Raw genomic sequence first — 22,019 nt, forward strand, 5'->3', positions numbered from 1 at the left:
CCCACTCTTAGGCATGATTTGAGGTATATCTTTGACTCTTTGTGTGCTTATGGGCTATGGGGTTTTCTTTTTACTCCATAGGGTATCATCTATTTTTTATGTGTGTGTTACATAGCACCCTCAGTGCAGTAACACAGGGGTGTCATAGTGACCCCCAAACATAGACTCCATACCCTGGGACTGACTACTGTCTCCCAGGGCATGTAAAGTCACCATTGACTTTACTAGTCCTAAATTGTGAACAGAACCAGTACAAACCATCACATTGCGGAAGTACTGGAAGGGGTTAATTATATTGCCCCTGGGTCTGTTTTCAAGGGGTCACTTTCCAGTCCCCCCTTGTCGAGCTTCTGGCTGGTGGCATGGGTTACCACGCAAAATATTCCACCGGAATATTCTCTATGGGATTTTCCCATTGATTTTAAACGCACCACTTTTTGGTGCAATGTTAAAGATACCGCTGGTTTATTTATTTAATATTAAATTAAAGGTTAGGTGTTTTTGCCAGAACTCTTTTCTAAAATGGCGTTCGTGTCCATCTCTGTAACTCTGACCAAGGTCGAGCCCTTTGTTCCACTTTTTGGCGGGCTTCTCCACAGAAGCCCTCCAAATGGTGCCACTCTGTCTGGGTTTCACAGGATGTGTGGGGAGGGGAATTGGCACCATGGACTGCGTTGCCTTAGCAACTCAAGTCGCACTCTGTTCTGATTGGGCCAGTGGTGAGCAGCCCGGGGGCTATGGCGGTCGCGCTCATAGCCCCCGCGCTAATAGCGTTAGCGTGACCACCGAGGTCGCGATCAGGCCCTTAATCTTTTTGCAGTCTTCCCCACGGGAACTGCACAGGATTCTGCCTAACAGTGTGCTTCTCAAAATATGGAACGTAGCAGATTAAGTGGTGTTCAGTGCCACAAACCTACTCCACACAAGTACGCCAAAAGGTCCAGACTTTGCTCACAAACTGTAGCAGCCCTCTGCAATATGATGTACTCCCGGCACGCTACAAGAAAGGGAGTACTGTTTTGCAAACACTCGCGTGAAATGCTAAGGACCAGCTGACTGCTTTCCTACAAGTGGGTTGACAGCTACAACACACCTGCACCTAAAAGAAAGACAACAAGAAAGCTAAGGACAATGTCCTCTTCCCCTATAGATTACACAAATACAAGTGTGGGGATGAGGATTGCAGCCACACTACCAATTCAAAAACAGCCAACATGCTTTTCACCATGCCCTCCTCCATGGGATGCTGGTGGATGGGAAATGTAGGCGAGAAGTAACCATGCAACGTATTAGTGATTGAGTGAGTTGAAAAGCCAGAGGCAATAAAGAGGCAGACAGGGAAGAAAAGCACACGGCAGGCCCTTCCAGACAATTGCTGGCACACATTTGACATAAACACCTGCTTATTCACATAGGGGTATGTGTTGGAAGGGGAAACGTCACAAGGATGAAATTAATGCAAGGGCAAGCAAGTTGAATTAGGCTGATGCAAGTGGGGAAGAGTAGCTAAGAAAAAAGCAGCACCGATATACTGAATACATTGATATGCCATGAACACAAATAATTGCTAGGAAGTGGGAGGTTCACTGCCAACATACTTACTACCATTTCTATTAGCATTTCACACACTCCAGTAAGTCCATCAGTTACTGTGCTCCCCACCGCAAAATAGCATCTGGGCAAATTGCAAAATGTCCTCAATGAAAACCTCCATGCCTGTTTTTGAAAGGTGCACCCCATCTCTGTGAAACATCACTTCACCTTTGATGAAGCCATGGTGAATTGTTCGAATTCTGTCGTTGCCCTTTGTCAATCTTGTAAACTTCCCATTGAGTTGCCACACTGAGCGGGCCAGGCCAATACAATGTTTGGAAACCTCTATGCAATCCATTCCAGGTCCGCCATGAGCTGCTCCACTATAAGGTCAGGAGGGGGGGCCTCTCATTTTGCTTAGGCATCGATGATGGCTCCTCTGAGCTGGTGAAGGCGCATCCCCTGACCCCAAACCAACGCACCGTGAGGCCATCCCTTCGAGACCCAGATGTGGTTGGTCCTGGAAAAGTCATGCAGCCCTTTGGATGAAAGAGGGGCCAATAATCCACACAACCCTCATCCCCAATAGGAAATGGAAACAGGAAAACCCCCATGATTATGGCCAGACATACAGGTTACCAATTAGCACAACGATTGCTTCAACACATGGCTCTTGTAACAATCCCAGACACACACTTCACCCAATCGGACATTCACCTCTCATATGAGATAACAGTAGGTCGATACGTAATTGGTACATGCTTTTCGGGGGAAAGAGGTGAAGGACACTGTATGTCACATTGTGCCAATAACACAGTTGTGCTGGCGCAATTGTAATCAGTGAAGGTTTCTGCTCCTGTGGGCCACCGACTGCACTGCACGGTGGTAAGGTGACTTGCACATGCTACACCATTATACTTTGGCAGGGTGACTAGTCTGACAGAGGATATTAACTCCACAGCAAGTGTGCTTTGTACGCTCTCTTAATATAGGTACCCTAACAGAATGTGCACCATTCATCACAAATGGATGCAACTTTGGACACTTTGATTGTGAAAGTTTCGGCCACAGCTCCAGGACCACTGGTGACATTAGGGGCACTCCACTACCAAGGCAGAGAGGCGGCCAAGGTCACACACATCAACCACCACCCCCCTACATCTCTGCCTGGCCAGCGCTACAGCTTTCCCCTCCAGGAAGGGATGGGGACCCTGCCGGGGCACCCTGCACCCACTGCTGAATTTGGGGACAAAATATCCACCTGGGAGATGGGCTCTCAAGGCCAATGACATCACCCCCCGACTGTCTTGCCCCTCTAGCTACCCTGCGTTACAGCTTTTCCCCCTGCAAAAGGATGGGGACCCTGGCAGGGCTTACTGGGACTACTGCTGGAATTGGACCTCAGAAATGGTAACCGTTGCAGTAAAAGGAATGAGCTCTGTACCAATTATGCTTAGCATGCTCAGAAAAAATGACCATCTGCGTTACTACCGGAAACATTTTTGAAATGTTGCTGGTACTTATGTTGCCCAAACCTTTTCTTCTGCAAAGCAGCCACCTTCCTCAATGCAAGGCACACCCATCACTGCCCCCACAACCTCCCCACTACCCATACCACTGACACTGCAGCCACAGTTCCTCCCTCCACAGTAACCCTCCACCCCCACATTACCATGGCTCCCAACAGAAGTAATATATGTAGTACTTACATAAGTCAGTGAAAGCTTTTCAGTAGCCGCAACTGCAAAGGAAACATAAAAGAATTACACACAGTGCTTTGCCTACCAATAACACATCCAAACTGTCTGGCAGGAGAATCTCCCCTTTCCAACGACACCTGCCCCGATCTCCGGCTTGAAATACAGCCTGAGATCGAGGCAGAGGGAGAAGGGCACTTACCTTCTCTCTTTACCGCGGCAGCCGAAATTGGCTGCCGCAGTGAAATTACTTTCACGTCAGCGTGCATTACGCAGTGATATTGAAGGTAATCCAATCCCCTGGCAGTGAGGGGGGACCTCCCCCTCACATAGCCCGGGGGTTGGATTACAGTTTTGAGCAATCCGCTCAAAACAAAGTGCCAAAAAGGACAAGCTATCTCGTCCTTGGCAACCTGGAGGTAATGTCAAGGACAAGATACATCATCCTTGTCACTTAAGGGGTTAAAGAACAAATCCTGTTGACCAGTCGGGATACGTAGCTGAGAGAGCAAAACCTCTTTTACCGTGTATAAGCGGTCAGAGTCAAGGAGTTGAATGATTCTATTTTCCCTTATTAGTGGTACGACAATTATCAGCATGGATTTCAATTTTTATCACTTGAATCACATCCCACCCCTGACACCATATGCAAGGAAGGCATGGTATAAAAGTAAGACAGACACCAGTGATCACTGTTCAAGGGTGTTTATTGAACTTTAACAGGGGTGGGAAAAACACCTATCTAAACCTAAATCCAAGATGGGAGCAAGCTACAACCATCAACAAATAATAATAATAATAATACAGTCCTACTGGAATCTAGTCAAATAAAAAGACCTATACTAAAATAAAAGATTGCCAGTCCTTACCGTTATGCTACAATTAGGGTCGGATAATGTTCACAAAAAGAAAGAAGTGTACACAAAATGATAAATCAGGATGTTTAGGCTGTTGACCTCCCTTCCCCATGCTTTTAGCCTTGGGATAAGGCGGGTCACTCGAGCAGAGCACACTCTTGGGCTTCTTCAGCACGAGATCACAGTTCCTTTTACATTCATCAGGGCCTTCTGTCCCCATGTCTCTTTTATTCAAAGTCTCTTGCCTCAGTGGGCCTGATGTACCAGAAACAATGAAAAGGGTTCCTTTCCAAATATTCAAGTCGGGCGATTCACTCTTCACCCTTGATCCCCCTCAGCCGGGCTCAGATCCTATTTTCACAATTTGCTTCTCTCGGTCGGGTTCAGACCAACTTCATTTGCAGGCATCCATCAGTCTGGTTCAAATTTGCCACAATAATAACTTCTCTGGTGTGTTACTCTTTACCCAGGATCCCCCTCTTCTGTGCTCAGACCCCTTTTCTACAATCAGTTCCCCTCAGGCGGGCTCAGACCAATTTTAGTGTACAGATAATCAAAGACTTTTGAATGTGCACAGGATTCAACTAAACCCCCTGCCGGACCACTTCGATTGCCCAGTTCAATAGTTTTTACACGTTCAGTGGGGTACAAAACAGAGACATTCAAGTGAGCACCCACGTGGTGCCGTACCACTCTGTATCTGGTACCTATTTCGGTTTCGTAAAATTCAATCATATACAATTTTTCTTTCTTCATACAATGTTGCCGTTTGCATCCTTGAACATAACACAGTCCGTTCTGCTATCAATTTCTCCAACTCACCAGCTGTGCTAAACTCGCTGGCGTTGCTTTGCTGGTGGAGTCAAAGACAGTACCACGGTGGCAATCGCTTCTTCCCGCCTTGGATATCAATGCGGGGGTGCCCTGTGTACCTTTGACACACACTACACCGTTCGGCAGCTGCAATTCCCGGTCTTATGTTTCTTTTCCTTGAGGCTTCTTGAAAGTCGCGGTCCTTTGTTGAAAAGGGCATGGGTAATTCCCACCTTGTCGTCCTCTCTGGTCTCGCCGCTTTTCTCCTCAGTTTAAACTGCCTTCTCAGAATTGCTGCTTCCTCATGCGTTTTGCCTTGCTCAGAATTTGCTTTCGGGTTCCGCCTTTTATCCGAGTGGGGAAGTTTGATGGAAGTTAGGTGTGTGTAATTGCCTCACTCTGCCTGACTCTTGCATTGGGACTGTCAGTTATACTGCTCTGGTGTTAGTCCGTTGTCATTCACGATGAACTGTCTGTGTTTGTTTCGGGAAAGGGGGTGGGGGTTGAGTTTCTAGGTATCCTACCTGGTAGGATGGGGAAAGGGTGTTATAAGGAAGGGGATACCGCGTCCCACCCTTCGGTGTCCCACTTCCACTCTGCGAAGACCCCCATCCAGGTGATCCTCCCACACTGGTCCACCCCCTGGAACTGGATCTAATAGCGATGGCCGTGTCCTGCCACCTGGATGACAGATCCCCGGGGACTAGCGGGTGAGACACCTTCAGGTTTCTCAGACTTCACTGTTCACTTTGGCACAATTATTGCTAATCTTAACTAACCTACATTAACTCTGCCATATTTATAATGAAATATTGTATCCTTTCAGTCCTAATTACAGTAACCCCTACTGAAATTAACTCCTGCCAGTGTATTTATTGTTTGCCTCGGGGTAGTGATGGGCACATACCTGTTTGTTTTTTAAATTGCTATTGTTGGTAAAACCTTTGCCAGTTGTTATATCTTTGTTCTCCGGCATTGGATCTTTCATAGATGCACATGCTGTTTGAATATTCCCTGTCGTCAGGCTGGGAATCCTCAGTAATATTAAGGGAGTTTACATTGAAATTTGAAACTGCAATCACTTTAGTGTTCTCTTCTTGTGCTTTTGGCTCTTATTGCCCCACAGCCAATATGTACAGATGGTCCTCTCCAGATTTTGTACTGCAGGTTCAAGTGTTGGAGTCTTTGGAAAGCTCTTCATTCGATGATCTACATGTGTTTTCTAGGATTTTCAGCAGTTTTATTATCAAATTTGATAAGCCTTCGTTGTGCTCTTCACTATTGCCGCAGTTGGGGGTGTTTTTGTACATGCATTGTTGGCCTGATTGTGCCACCTCAGGATTCAGGCCTTCTGAAGGCTGCCTTTTTTTCACCCACCATGGCTGATCGACAAGCTAAGAAAAGCCTCTTGAAGGTGTGATCCACCTACCACTTGGCAAATAAGTCCCTCCAGGACCAGCAAAGAAGGTTGGTGCCTTGGCTTTGACAAGTGTTATGTGGCTCCTGACTCAGCTTCTTTCTGGAGCCACGCTTCGCTCTGCCATAGCAGACCCCATGCGTTTACCTCAGTTTCTAAGAGGTTGAGGTCCTACAAACCTTCTACCATTTCTTCTTCTGCCACCTGTCCACGGGCCCCATCCGTTCCTGCTCTCTTTGAAGTAGTGGCCTCTGTTAACACTAGCTCCTTATGTCCCATTGACTATCCCTGTTCCTTCTTGTTAGGCAGAATTATATGCAGTACCCTTTGGGAACACCACACACAATTAAGACTACAAGTGACAGTACAAATGCACCTTTGGTACAAGCCTGTACTACACAGTTAAAGTGGTAGCGATGGCTGAGCAGCCAGACTTATCCCAAGAGTAAGTGAGCAGTATCAAATAGTTACACAAAGGACAGCAATTACTATGATTCAGGCAAACACTGACTCAGGGTTTTCAAGTAAAAGGATATACATTTATTTTACTCTTCACTTGTATAACATTATACTATTATAAGCAGTTTAAAAATCACACTCTTCATACACCACACCACTCGCAATAAGTTCCAGACACGTTAACCTCACAAAATGAAGTGGGAGCAAAATGGCACTCAAGCAATTTAAAAGGGAGGGAAAGACAAAGTTAATAGACATTGAACCACACCAACAGGTAAGTACTCAGGGCAATTGAGCAAGAGGAACTTCAGTGATAGAATCAGGTAGAAAAGGCTTAGGGCCAAAGTCAATGGGTCAAAAGTTTTTTGCTCAAGATCACACGGTTCAGGGTAGTTTGCGGTAAAGTTTGTGCCACGGATTCCGGACGAGGTTGGTTGGCAGATAAGTTAGTTCAAAGAGAAGAGAAGGACAAGCCCTCGGATTGGAGAAAGATTTCAAACACTTCCACCGCGGTTGAACGAAATGAAGAACCGGATTTGCACAGTACCTTAAAACGGAGAGGAAGCTGTAGCTGAGGCGGACGTTCCTGGTAGTTCCTGCAGGCTCACGGTTCCTGAAGCGACTGTTGGACTGACAAGAAGTAGGAAGACTGGAGGGTCCTGCACTACCCAGGCAAGGAACCAGCAGCAAAGCAAAGCAAAGAATAAAAGGTGCGCTCCTTAAAACCCAAGCAGGGTCCGACCTTCCTGGCTATCGGGCCCATTTTAGCTCTGTTCAGCGAATTCGACCAGAGGAGAGGTCCTGGCTTCTAAGATGGGGTGTACTGGGTCTGTGGTTTAAAGAGACTACATAAAGTTAATGGCAACTTTACATGTTTCTGGGAGACAGTAGTCAGTCCCAGAAAAATGGAGTCAGTGGGAAGTCTAAAAGACAACCCTGTGTCACTGCACTGAAGGTGTTGTGTAACACACATACAAATTATGCTCATGGAGTAGGTGAGGCTCCAGAGCCCAAGATCACACAAATGGTAAAAACACACACAGCAAAACACTTGTAAGAGTGGAAAAAAGGCTCACACTCTTACCAGGAGAAACAAATAAACCCTAGAAATCCAGCAAAGCTGCTGAGGGACTAATTAGGTAAGGGAAATCAGCCATTTATGAGAATTCTCCATAACACTTCTCATGTGCTTCCTAAGGACATACTACAGCATATCATAGAGACTGACTTCAAGGGTCCAGAAGGGGTATTTCTAATGATGAGGAAGGAGATGTCCTTTCATCACTACCGCTGGCGCATCGCCTGCCAGTGGAGCCAGTCATGCAGCCGCCACATACTCCTCGTGCTTCGGCTACTGCTCAGTCTACGCCCCGAGTCAATCAAAGGTACCTTCTATGTCATTAGTCATTCTGTCTATTCTGCAGACTCTTATGTCTGAATATAGGGTGCCATTGGTCACACCACCTCCACAAGAGCTGCATTCTCCCCAGCTCCTCCTAGATACAGCAGCTGCACCTCTCCTTTGTGTCCCATCATTTTGATCGCTCCAATTTCGACACACAGGACAATCCTTCTCAGCATGGAGCATCTACTCATACTACAATGAATTAGTTTCATGACCTCGTACCTGCGGATGGCAAGCTAAGTAGACAATCTACCCATCACAGATTCCCCACCTAACGAGATAAGTACTTTTCATTCTTTCATGACCAAGGTTACTAGAATGTTTGACGAGCTACTTGAAGAGCAGAGGAAGGAAGGCTTCCTGTTCCAGCGCAGAGAACAGGCACGGAAGACGGTTGTCTCTATCCATGCTTTGTGACATCTGGGAAGATGGCCTGTTGACGATGAAGAATCCCTTTATGGCTCCTCCAGAGAAGGACACGTTCAAAAAGAAATACAAGGCCCGTTACATTGCCCCCAAATGCCTATAAACCCAGCACAGCCAGGATTCTGTGGTTTCCTCAGCTGGCCGCAAATGCTCGGCCAACCCTTCTTCCCTGTGTGCCTTCCCGCCTGATGAAGAAGGGATATAGCTAGACACTTTTGTTAAGCGTGATATTTCCACTGTGGCATGATGATAAAAGCCTCCAATTCCTTGGTCATTCTGTCTCACTACGACAGAGAACTGTGGTATAAGCTGGGCCTCATCTAGGATTGTTTGCCAGACTACAAGAAGGAATAAAATGAGAGTATTAATAAACTTTATTCAGATTTCACCGTTAACAAAATAAGAATATACACAATGTACAATATATATATATAATCAAACAACTCCCATACAATCTTAAAATCTAAAAAAGCATTAACAAAAGAAACATCCCACATACATGTTGTTAAAATCCTACCAATCAGCCCCCAGAAAAAACATACAAACATTTTAAAACTATAGTTTCTTTATCCAACACAACCCACCATATAAAACATGAATAGGACAACGAAACCAAACTAAAACCTCAAAAAGTCTCCTACTGTGCTATCGGCATAGAGTATAGAGTTTCAGCGCAATAACATACTCAGCAAGAGTGTAAATAGAGGTCAGATCATCATAATTAATTACAAAGCGCATAGCTTCTTTGCATGTTTTTAACTTGCTATGTTTAAAATAAGGTAGAAGCAGAAGCTTTCCAACTGGTAAATAACAGGGGCAGAACAACAAAAAGTGCCTCCTGTCTGTCTGAGGCACAAGTGCATTTAGATGAATCTGCTATCCAAGTCAAACGATTGTTGAGAGAAAGTGAATTTAAACGTATCTATAACACAATCCCCAAGCGCAGATTTTTGAACTTGGGGTTACTGCTGGCCAAGAGAGCTATCCTTATGAAATGGACACACATGCTACTGCCCACGGAGGAAACTTGAATAACGACACTGAAGAAGTGTATATTACATTGGTTCTAGGCTTGTGTAAACCTAAAAACATTTGGGTGGACTTTCTGGCATATTTTACCAAGGTGGATCAGTCTCGCGTGGGCTGCTCTGTTGGAACCTCTGATGCTGTTGATAACTGTTTGTAAATGCGCAATAATTATGTTGTACCAATGTCTTGTACATGTCCTCTCGCCTGGCGAATGGTAATAATGTTGGTACATGGCAATTGAAATAAATGAAACATTATCTATAACACAATCCTGTGACCAGATAGGGAAAGTTCCCTGACGACAACGGAAAATCCCAAAGTTCTGCGTATGTGGATAAATAGGGCACAGAGGATATATTTTGCATATCTAACTCCCTGGCCCTGTTGTCCATCATACCTTTAATACCTGATTTAAGATTAATCAGTGAGCCAGGATTTGACCCCTTCAATGACCCAACCAAAATATATTGGTGGTATTAGCCCTCTTATATTTTTCAAAAGTATGTTCAAGAAATAGGTTAGGTAAGGTGCATACACCATAATCTCCATACCCAACAAATCCAGCTCGGATCTAAGGGTACTTCCCAGACTTCCAGATGGAAGCACCATTAGCTTGCGTAAAAATATATTCTGGACTGTTTCCAACTGTTTGCAATTCTAATAATCCCCAGACTTCAATGCCATAGAGGATCATTGGCCATATACACTTCCAGATGCTTTTCCAATCTGTGACCTTCATACAAATTATAGAAACGGAATGGCACATTGAGCCTAAGTGAAGTTCTCTCCACAAGCTGCTTTATCTGTCTAGCCAAATATCAGTTTCTACAAAAGAGAAGCCAGAGGTACAGATAAGAATGAACCTCTTTAATTGGTACCCCGTTTAAGGACCAGCTCAAAGGTTTTCCTGGCTTGCCAATAACCAGTATTTTAGTCTTGGAATGATCTAATTTCAGATGATCTTTCCCCTCTTGCTGTAAGCACTCTCTTGTGCGCCCTCTTCTAAAAAAACCTTTCACCGACCCCTCGTATCCGGCTAACTACCGCCCTATCTTTATAATTTCCTTCCTTGGGAATCTCTTTGTAAAGCTGGTTTACCCCAAACTGGCCCAGATTACTGAGCTCGTTGGTTGCCTGCACAACCATCAATCTGGATTCCGAGATTTGGCATGCATCCTTGCGAAGAGGAGTATTGCCATGTCCTGGAAATCCTTAAAAGGACCCCAGTTCCAGCTGCGGTTATATGAGCTTGCAACTTGGTGCGAGGCTGAAACAAAAGCATGGTCCGCGGCATAATACTCACATGAGGGCGACCCTGCAACCAATTTTGAAGCCTGGAAATCCCTAGTCTATGATATTTTTCATCCTTCAGATAATAAGCCACCATGAAACCTACAAGCTAACTACGAAACTGTGCCCTCTTCTATGAGCTAGAAGAACATACCCTGCTCTCGCCTAAGCTAATTGAGATGCTCCACTTACAGCTTAGCCCCTAATAGGAAAAGCTTTTAATGTTCATGCAACCTTAACTTACCTTGTGCCTACTACAAGTATATGTATGGAAGTTTGTTCCCCCCGCCTCTAATTTCTTGTTCCTTCCCCTTCCTGTTTGTAGTCTAGTGGTTATTATAAAATGCAGAGAGTGAAGGCGATGTACTTGAGATTAGAATATTTGTATTGATATTGGCGCTTTTCATTCCCTGCACAATAAAGACATTTTGAAATAAAACACATGGAAATGGCTCTACCTCTCACCCTTGCTCTTTAACGTCTATCTCGCACTGCTTGCTCACCTTATCTCCACTTTCTCCCCACACTTCCAGTTTTATGCAGATGACACCCAACTGTTTTTCAAACTACCCTCTGATGCTCCCCTTACTTCCTCTACTATTCCCGACTGCCTATCAGCTATCCAGTCTTGGTGTGCCTCCATTGACCTATGCCTCAATGCCAGCAAGACTGAGATTCTTCCTATTTGGACACCCACTTCCTCGTTCCTCTCTTCACTCTGGCAACCCTCCATGGGACCTCCCCCTTCTCCTGCATCTGAAGCCAGAAACTGTGGGAGTCATCTTGGACTCCTCTCTCTCTATCCTCCCTTACATCTTGGACCTTGCCAAGAAGGCCCATTTTCAACTCCACCTCCTCAGAGGTATCCTTCCTTTCTTTACTTTCCCCTACAAGCTCATTGTCTCTAGAGCTCTGGTACTCTATAGGTTTCACTACTGCAACAGCCTCTTCCTTTTTCTACCCTCCTCCTCTCTCCGTCCCCTTCAGCTTGTCCAGAATAGGGCTGCAGGACTTATCCTTGGCCTCAAGCCCAGGGACCGTATCTCTCCAGTCCTAAAATTCCTCCACTGGCTCCCGGTTGTTGCAAGAACCAAATTCAAATCCCTCTGCATCATCCATATGGCTGTTAGGGGCCGAGGACCAATCTACCTACAACTTGCTCTCACCAAATACCTTCCTTCAAGATCCTTACGTTCCTCCAGCTCCAACTCTCTGCCTGTTAGGCGCTTTTCTAAGCAGCAAGCTGGTGGCAGATCCCTCTTCTCCGCTGGCTCCCTCCTCAGGAACAACCTCCCCCTTCCTCTCTGTCTTGAGCCAGATCTCCTAAATTCCGCAAGACTCTCTTCTTCACCTCCTTGTCCCCCTCTCACTCCTGTGCTAATTACCCCTCAGTCCCTGAGATTGGTGGCCTGGGACCTTATGTGTCCTATGGGTCAAGGCCTTCCGCCCAATTGCCTTCAGCCTTCTGCACCATCCCAGCACTTGCCTTTAGGCACCCACCGGCTTGTGTTCCACAGGCCTGCACTTACAAATGCCAGTTGATCTGGCAATCTCTGCCATGCACTTACTGATGCACCTAACTGACTCCTCAGTCGAACTCCTAGCACTTACCCCCTTCACCGTCCCTCTCAATCTCCCTGCATTTGCACATTCTGAATGCTCACAAGGCCTAGTAGGACCACCCCTTTTCCCTGATCAACTGCTTATTTTGTGCCTGTGTTGCCATATTACCTCGCTTTGCTCTGTGGGTGCTTTGAAACACAATTTCTTGATGTATAAGCGCCTTACAAATGCACAATAAATAAATACTGGCATATTTAAGCCCTCATTCAAGCCCCTTTGGGGTTAGACCAATAATGACCCTGATATCCGCATACAGGAGGGCACTATAGCAGGGTTTTTTCAAAATTGGAGAAAGTATATATGCTGTGGGCCAAGAGGGATCAAAATTGGACATTGTAAAATGAACAATAATAGGGCTAAGGAGCAACCCTGCTTAATTCCCCTATTGGTAGACAATAGCAGCGTTGCAGTTCCCGACATAGGATATCTTACAGAGGCCTCTGTGCTCGCCTGTACTAGTTTCAACACGCCACCTGGCATGCCTAGTTCATGAACTTTACACTGTAAGATATTTCTGTCAATGGAATAAAATGCCTTTTTAAGGCCGAGAAATGCTGTGTAAATTCCTCCTCCCCTAATCCTAGAATATTTCTCAATTAAGGTGTTCAAAATTACAGAGTGATCCACCATACTATAACATCGTCTGAAAACTGCCTGCATATGTTTTAGAATGTTGTTATCCTGTGCCCATTCCTCCACTGTGACTAATATACATTTCGAAAAGATTTAGTTGGAATTATCCAATAGAGAAATGGGCCTGTAACAGTGGGGGCCATCCAATGCCTTCTTTTAAAATATTGGGACTATCACACTACGTCTCCAGGACTTCACAACCACACCTGACTATACAACACCAACACATAGATTTTCCCAATATCTGGGCACACCATTGTTGGAAACTGGTAAAATGTCTGAAACCAGGCCATCAGGACTTGCAACTTTCCCTTTCTTAAGAGAATTAATTGCCACCATTATCTCCTCCTTAGAAACATTTATATCATTATTAACCTCCCAATCAGCAAAACAACTCTCTCTGAAGTGAGACATCCACCTCTCTCTTCTAATTAAGCCTCTCTCGTCTCTTTCCCCCCTCTCACCTACCCAGCCTTTAGCGACTAGTTTCCAAAGAGTTTAAAATTATTCATAACTATAGCGCTTTCTAAAATGTCCCGTTGTTTCTCAATATATTTATCTTTTTTCTTCTTCCGCAGCTTTTTATAATGCTTTTTAAGAATTAAATAGTTGGGGGGCGTGGCTAGGCGGCACACCGCGCGGATGTGCCTTCCGTGAGCTCCGTGACTGAGCGCCCGTAACACCTAAATAAACATATGAAAATGCAGGATTTCGAGGAGTGACCTACATGGCCAGAAGCAGCACAGCACAGGGAATCATCGGAGCGAGGTTCCGAAAGGAATCGGAGGCGTTTGCGAATGCTGGCAGGAGAAGTGTTCATGGACGGGGTGCCCCTCACGATGGCGTCTCCCGCCGTTGTGGGTTACTGTCCCCTTCCCGCGGAAAGTTCGCCGGCTACAAGCAGAGGCGCCGGGTCCCATGCCTGAAGCTATGGGGCGGGAGCGAACCTCAACCAATATCAACGGCATATTCTCTGAGGGGGAGAGGAATTGTGGAGTGACGAGGCATTGGTGACCGCCGAGACTCTGAATCCCCAGCGGAAGGCGAGCGAACCCCTGTGGTCCTCCGACACGGCTGGTGAGGCGGTGAGGTCCCCCTGTGACCAACAGGACGGTGAGCCTGGGGCACGGAGTAACGTGCTCCGATTGAGAGGTGGAGACGGGGAGGCTCGTTGGGTCATTGTGCGCAAGACGCACCTGGGCCGGGCCCCGTGGAAAGACGATCACTTGCCACGGGCTGCCCGGGTGAGCACAGAGGCCGTCGGAGGAAGGGGAGAATCTGGCCAATGACGGGCAGGGCCTCTTGGGAGGAGAGCCCACTGCATCTTCGGGAGCCGGGACTCTCAATCCCGGGGAGGCTTTAAGCACAGCAGGAGAAGAGGGGCGAAGCAGCTCGAGGGCTTCCACCAGCGGTTCCCCCATTGCCGCCCAGTGAGTCGTTCTGAGCTGCGTGACACTGACTTCAGCTGGATCCCTAGGCATCAGAAGCTGGGAGTGGAGGGCTGGTGTCTGTGTTTGCCTCCGGGGTAGAGGGCTCTCCACAACATCAAGACCTGCAGCTCTCATTCCTTGGGAAGCCCTATATACAGCAGTAGAGAAGGGGTTCTGCAGCCTGGGGCCCATCAACGGCCCCTCCATTCACATTCAACGAGCTGCCCTGCGCGGAGTGGCATCGAAATTGGGAACCCTTTAGAAAAGAGCCCACCATATCATCAGACCTTGCAGCTCTCACCCCCTGGGACACAGTGAACATGGCAGGAGAGGAGGGGCACTGTGGCTAAGGGGCTTTCCACCATCGGCTCCCTTCAATAAGCTGGTTGCGCTCTCTGACATAGAGATCAGGGGGTCCACAGATGCTGGCCACCAGGCAATGCCAAGGACGGGGCAAGCGGAAATCTCAGGGCATCAAAGCCTTTCTGACAGTACACCCATCGGGTGATACTCAAATGCAAACAATTACGGCAGAGGTTCACCCGGTTCCTAAACTGACAGTCCCGACAGATATGGCGCTCACTAGGACTGACTTTCAAGAGATGCTGAAAGCCTTCAAACAGGACATCACACAACAAAGAAAAATGGAGATTAAAACCTCCGAAGATTTGCTGGCCCGGTCGCTTGCCGACCTGTCCTCGCATATCTGCGGGCTTGAAACCAGAGTCAGCGAGTTAGAAAACATCACATGTGAACAGTCCCACGACCATGAGACTCTGGTGGAAAGAGTTAGGACAATTGAGGAGCACCTAGAAGATGTTTGGGCTAAGCAGGCCGATCTTGAAAATAGATTGCAAAGAAATAATGTGCGCCTCTGGGGGATCCCACAACAGGTGCCGGATCAAGATCTTCCGGATTATGTAAGTGACTTATTTAGGTCTCTGCTGGGCCCATCCGCCCCAGAGTCGTTGTCCCTGAATAGGACCCACCGTGTGTACTCAACCACCCAGCAAAGGAAGAACCTGCTTCCAGATGTCTTGACCAGAGTCCATTTCTATCGCCAGAAAGAGGAGATCCTGGTGGCAGCCAGGAAGGCGGAGCCAATACAATTCCGTGGAGCAACATTAAAGCTGTTTCAGGACCTCTCCTCGTTTACTTTGTCGAGCTGAAGACGCCTGCAGAAAGTAACGGCTTGGCTTCAGGCTCAAAAAGTTTGCTATCGTTGGGGATTTCTATGCTCCCTGATCTTTGACTTTCGCAACCAGCATTATGTAATATCCTCTGAAAGTGAAATGAAAGATTTGCTGGCTGAGGGAAGTTCAGACATTTCCGCAGAGCCTCCGAATCACGAAATACTAAAGCCTGACTTGGCCCTTACCCCGAAAGACAAGCGAAGGAGGCCTAGGGGCTGGCAGCGGGTGGGCCGACCCCCACATCGAGAGACGGAAACTATGGCAAGTGGGATGGCTCAGCAAGTAGCGGCAGCTCCCGATTTGTTAGCGGAAGTTGAGGCTCATGAAGTGGATTGAACGCTCCGACATGTCTTACTGACTATAAAATTTCAGCGAAGCCATCCATTGAGAAACCAGGGGGCCATAATAAATTCAAGGAAAGGGGGGTCTTGTGACTCGAACTCTTGAGAGAAACGCAGATCTCAACTTGTCGGGACATTGGAGACATGAATCAGGAGGCAGAACTGCATAGTGCGACTCTGTTTGGTGCGCCCCCACGCCCGCTCTCACATGGCCCCGTCCCTGGTCTTCGAACTCCATCAATCTGGTGGAACTGGATGGAGTGAGGGAATAATATCCCCTTGGGGGCGGATGCCGGCTCCCGCTCTGGAACTTCGAAGAAGATCCTTGTGATGCACACTTGGCCTGGTCTGAGGACTAAGGAGATCATATCTTCAATATTAGGTGTACGGGCGCTCAACCCGGATTCCGCCCGGATTGTTGAAGGTTAATTGATGTTGGTTAATCTTAGGAGGTCGTTGCGAACCTCCATAGCGCTGAATTTCCTTCTTTTAATTTTGGCTTTTAAGTTTTCCTTCTTGGTATTATTAATGATCACACATGTTTGTTATCATGCTTACTTTGTCCTTTTTCCTTTCCCGCCATTTAATCGTTTTGTAACCTGCACTGACTCACCCGGGATTAACCTGAATCCACTGGGCTGGTATTTTGCTTTCACTCATCTCAGCCCAATCACGGCTCACACTGTAACGATTCACTCGATGGAGGGTTTTACCCTCGTTCTCTTTAATTGGGATTGCCTGAGGCGAAAACGTGATCGACCCTAACATGGCAACCTCGAACCTGAAGTGCATTTCCCTTAATGTGCAAGGCCTGAACTCCCCTCTGAAACGTAAAGCACTATTTCATAGACTGGAGTCCCTAGACGCATCTTTTTTGTTCCTCCAGGAGACCCACTTGCGACCGGAAGATGAATTCCGCCTTAGCGACAGGCTTTACCCCACCAAATTCTTTGCCTCAAGTGTAATAAAAAAACGAGGGGTTGCCATCCTGGTGCGCAAAGGTATTCCGCTTAGGATCCTGGGGGTGGTCCGGGATGAGGAGGGAAATTTTCTGTTAGTGAATGCTATGCTAAATGGGCGTAAAATCACGTTGGTTTCTATATATGCTCCAAACACTAGGCAAGACATGTTTTTTATAAAATTGTCTAAAGCTTTATTCGAACATGTAGTGTTAGGGAGAATTCTCTCTTTAGGCTGAATTTCCTAACCTAGTGAGTCCCCCAGCAGCTTTGCTGGATTTCTGGAGTTTGTTTTTTTCTCCTGCCAAGAGTGAGACTCTTTTTCTCCCACTCTTGGACATGATTTATGGTGTTCCTTTGACTGTTAATGTGTTTTATGGGCTATGGGGTCCTTTACTCCATAGGGTCTCATGTGTTTTTCCTATGTGTGTTACACAGCACCCTCCGTGCAGTAACACAGGGGTGTCATAGTGACACCCCACCATAGACTCCATACCCTGGGACTGACTACTGTCTCCCAGGGCATGTAAAGTCACCATTGGCTTTACTAGTCCCAAATTATGAATAGAAACCAGTACAAACCATCCTATTGTGGACGTACTGGTCGGGGCAATTCGATTGCCCCGGGGTCTGTTAGTCGAGGGGGCATGCTCTGTCCCCCCTGATCGAGTTTTGGTTGGTGGCAGTGGATACTACTTTTTATAGTCGACCGCGAATATATCCCTATGGGATTTTCCCATTGTTCGAGGCTACCAACTTTAATTATTTAATTCTCATAGCCTCGAACATACCGCCCGTTTATTTATTTAATATTAATTCGCCGGTTGGTATATTTTGCCAGGACTCGATTTTAAAGTGGCATTTGTGTTCTCTCCTGTGACTCCAACCCAAGTCGAGCCCTTTGTTCCACTTTTTGGCGGGCTTCTCCACAGAAGCCTCCAAAAGTGGTGCCACTCTGTCTGGGTACCACAGGGGGTGTGGGAGGGGGTTTAGGCACCCTGGACTGAGTGACCTTGGTAACTCAAGTCGCACTCTTGTGTGATTGGCCCAAGTGGTGAGCCGGCCGGCTCACCACTTAGCATGTTTGATTGACAGGTAGGCTGAGTGAATGGGTGTGTGCTGCATAAAAGCAGGGCTTTGGGGACTGGAACTTCAGAAGTCGCCACAGGACCTGAGAATCCGACGAGGGAGAAGCTGAGCCGACCTACCACGACAACACCACCAGTGGAGCCCTGCGGAACCGACTCACCACTTCCCGACGACAGAGAAGATCTCCCAGGTGGAGAGGCTTCTTCCCCTGACTGGTGGGCACAACCAATTTACCTTCTTTTCTTCGCATCCCAGGACTTCTTGTGCTCGAATTGCCCGTGCCAAGCACCCCGGCAACCGGATAGCTACTTACCACTGGACCGCGAATAAAAGGACCGCTCCTTTTACCTGAGAACTCCGCGGCTGGTTTCTTCCCTGGCAGTGCAATGGACTCCTGTCTTCCTCCCCGACGAGATCCTCTCTTCCCTGGACGAAGCACCGACTTGCATCCGCTGTCAGGAACAACTGCCCCCGCTGGAGTATTCTCACCACTTAAAGGTACCGTGTCCGCCAGGCCTCCCTTTCTAAAGATTGCTACAAGGTAATAATAATCCCTTAACCTTCTGGACTGGGCTGGCCGCCTTGACCTTCTAACTGGTCCCTTTCTTTTGGTCCAACTCTTTTTGAACCTTTGCAAGACTCTTGTGCACTTCAACCGTGTGACCTTGGACACATTTCGTTCTGATCCTCTTGAAGTGGATCCGGCCTTCTGAACTCTAACTTCACGGTTTTACTTGCCTTCTTCTCTTGTTGTGCTCTTATGAAAGTGTTGGGATCTGTTTCACATTGTACTCTGCTTTTCTCTCCCTTTTTAAACAAATTATTAGAGTGCCATCTGCGTTAAGCGCTCACCGCTGTCTGAAAATAAGTGGGGCTTTACTTAAGACTTGTCTAATATTATTCTAAGGGAGTGTATATCTTTTAGTGACCGTGTTTTTGAACTGCTTACTATTAGTGCCTGTGTGTTTTTCTAGATATGGTTTTTAAATAAATAATTATATCTCTTTTACACCAAGCCCTGGTCAGTGTTTACTTGTTCTACTGTGTTCTTTTGACCTATTGTGAATGCTCTGTATACTGCCTAACTCTTGTTGAGGGAAGTCTGACTGCTCAGCCACAGCTACCAAGTGAATCTGTGTGGTACAGACTGCTACCAAGTGGGTTTACTGCCAAACACCTGTAGTCTTAAATCTTTTGCAGTGGTTCCAGAGGGAACTGCACAGGTTTCTGCCTAACGCTGGTGTACAGTGGTGGGATTTGTGTTGAGGATACACTTTAGAGTGCTTTTTGAACACTTTAGGACAACTAACCACAGAGTTTAGCACTAAAAAGCTGATTTTCTAACTATGTCTGCTATGGAGAGTTATACCCTAGAATCATTGTCTGCCAAAACTGCTGATTGCTTACAAGTATTGTGTAGACATAAGAATCTCTCTGAGAAGGGCAAGAAAATGGAATTTATAGAAAGATTGTTAGTAAACCAAAGTCTGGTTGGTACAGAGGAATCTATCCCCCCCCCACCGAATGAAGAAAACAGTGATGGTATTGATCTGAATCAAAGTCTTGATAATGAGTCAGAAGAGGAAAGTGAACCTAATGAAGTTAGCCACTCTGAGCCTCTGTCTGCCTTACCTACTGTACCTACTGGGCCTATACCAGGTCCTAAATGTAACTCTGCTTATTTTGAACTTGAAAAAATGAAGCTTGAATTAGTGTACAAAGGTTTTATTGCTCAATCTGAAAGAAACCCAGAGCTAGAGTTCAGAAGAATGAATGCCCAGGCCGAGCAGAAGCAAGCTGAGTTAAGACTCAGAGAAATAGAGCTTAATCATGAACTAGAAAGAAGCTGTCTGTGGAAAATGCTTCTCTCTCCTCTGGTTCCTCTAGGAGTTCCAGTCCCAAAAGACCCTGGATGCCTAAGGAATTAGTGGGTATGTATGAACCTAAGTTGGATGTGTTGGATTGGTTAAAAATGTTTCAGTATAATCATGGGCTCCAGGACATCACAGGGAATGAGGTACTTCCCTGGTTGTTCTCTAGGCTTCCCCCTGTTGCAACTGATGTGGTAATGGAGTTAGGGGAGGTGGATAAGAAGGATTATGAATGTGTGAAACTAGTTTTGATAGCTAGATTTGGGAAGACCCCTTCCCAGTACCTTAAGAGGTTTATGACCCTCAAAAAGCATGATGGTACCCCTTGGGCTACCTGGGTGAGTGAAAGTTTGAAAAACTTCGAGGGATGGATTAAGGGTTACAGAGTTAACACTTATGAAGGAATGAAGAATCGTGTAATGTTGGAGTCAATTTATGATGCCTGCTCTCCTGAGCTCAGACAGCACTTGGCTGATTCAAAGGAATTAGATTCCAGGAAGTTAGCTAAGGCTGCTGACTTGTGGGTTGCCAACACGGCCACTCACAAGGATTCTGGGGCTACTCAGAAAAAGGATGAGGGAAAACAGCCAAAAAAGGACTCCAAAGAGAATTCTAATAATTCCAATTCCAAAGAGGGCCCCAAACAAAACCAAAAGGGTAAGCCACAAGGGAAACCAAATCAGGCTAGTGTACCTCCTGGTGCCAAACCAGAAGGAGGTCAGAACAAGCCACCATTCCAGAAAGCATTTGGTAAATGCTTTGTTTGTGGCTCTACTGACCATGTGAAAGGAGATCCCAGATGTAAGGGTAAACCTTCAGGGGTCCAGCTTGTCTCCTTAGCCTTCGCTCCAGAGGAGGAAGTACAAATGGCAAGTGGAAACTTTCTATTACTGGCTGATGAACCCATTGGAGTCTCAGCCAGTGTTTCTTTAGTGTCTCTGGGTTTGTGGGAACAACAGAACTTAGATGTCTATAATTCTATCCCAGATAATACTAAAGAGTATTACAAGGACAGTGTTCAGGTGAATGGTCAGGAGACTCCTGCCATTAGGGACACTGGGGCCAGCATAACTGTAGTGGACACATCGTTTTTTCAGGCTGAGGATGTTGCTAAGGCACCGAAACGCCTCACCAAGTTAGCTGCAGGGCCTGTGCAGATGCTTCCCCAATTACCAGTTCTCATCCAGGGTAATGACATGACTGTGAAGATACCTGTCAGCATACAAAGTGAGGTGCCAGGAAGGGTTCTGCTGGGTAATGACTTGAAAACTCTTGGAGTAGTGTCACATACCCCCAGACCTCCTAGTAAAAGGTTACAGGAGCTCACCAGACCTGCAAGGGAGAGAACCATGAGAGGTACTCCCAAGGAGATGATGAAGAAAGAGATCACTCCTACTCCACTGGAGATTTCAGCTGTTGTCTCTAAGAAACTAGAAGAAAAAGGGAAACCTAAAACTTCTAAAAAGAACCTCATAGCCAGCACTCCAGTGCAGCCAACAAGGACTTCCCCTAGGTTGTCCAAAGTTACACCAGTAACTCCCCCTCCAGCTGAGGCTGAGAGGGAGGTACAACCCTGTGTGGTTGAACTAGACTCTGAAGAAGAGCTAGTGGAAGGCCAGGAACTCATTGGAGATCTGGATCCTGTTGACCACCCTGAGCTGCAGTCTTTACTGGCAGAGGGTGGACCCAACAGGGCAGACTTCAGTAAGGGACAGAGAGAATGTCCAACTCAGGAAGTTCTTCGCCACCAGGCAGATGCTCAGGCTGAAGGGCAAAAGCCTGGGAAATATAGGTTACATTGGGAAGATGGCCTTTTCTACAGTGAACCAACGGAGTCTGCACCTGGGGGCAACAAACGACTTGCAGTACCCTAAGAGAACAGACCACAGTTCTTGCAGTTAGCCCATGAGATTCCTTTGGCTGGTCACTTGAGTTTCAAGAAGACTAAGGAAAG

The sequence above is a fragment of the Ambystoma mexicanum genome, chromosome 2p (genome assembly GCF_040938575.1).
Source record: "Ambystoma mexicanum isolate Mex_15411 chromosome 2p, UKY_AmexF1_1, whole genome shotgun sequence".
Lineage (NCBI taxonomy): Eukaryota > Metazoa > Chordata > Amphibia > Caudata > Ambystomatidae > Ambystoma > Ambystoma mexicanum.